This window comes from Podarcis vaucheri (assembly GCF_965113315.1).
Source record: "Podarcis vaucheri genome assembly, chromosome: 16".
Classification (NCBI taxonomy): Eukaryota; Metazoa; Chordata; class Lepidosauria; order Squamata; family Lacertidae; genus Podarcis; species Podarcis vaucheri.
Window position 1 is genome coordinate 13,127,745 of NC_138754.1, and position 378 is coordinate 13,128,122.

The following is a 378-nucleotide window of genomic DNA, read 5'->3' on the forward strand; positions in this document are numbered from 1 at the left end:
ATTCCCAGGTCTGTGTGTCACAGCCGTAAATGGCTGGGGAATGGCTTTTGCCATGGTTACTGCAAGCAGGGGGTCTGGACCGTCCCCCCCCCCCACTCTTGGCCTTGCAAGTGTCTGCAAAACAGAGATGGGAGAAGGAGGGAGGCCAGACTGGTGAGGGGTGGGAGGTAAGCAGGTGGGGTCTGGCTTCCCCCAGCAGCTGAGCCATAAATGCCCATGAAAGGCACAAGTGACAGGTGGCCTGGAATGTCTCCAAATATGGAATGCATGAAACGTCCCTTTCAACCCTTGCGGGGGAAGGAGGCAGAGGGTGAGAGAGGCTGCCAGGAGCAGAGGGGAGGGGAGGAGTAAGGCCAGTGGGAGTTTAGGGGTATAAAG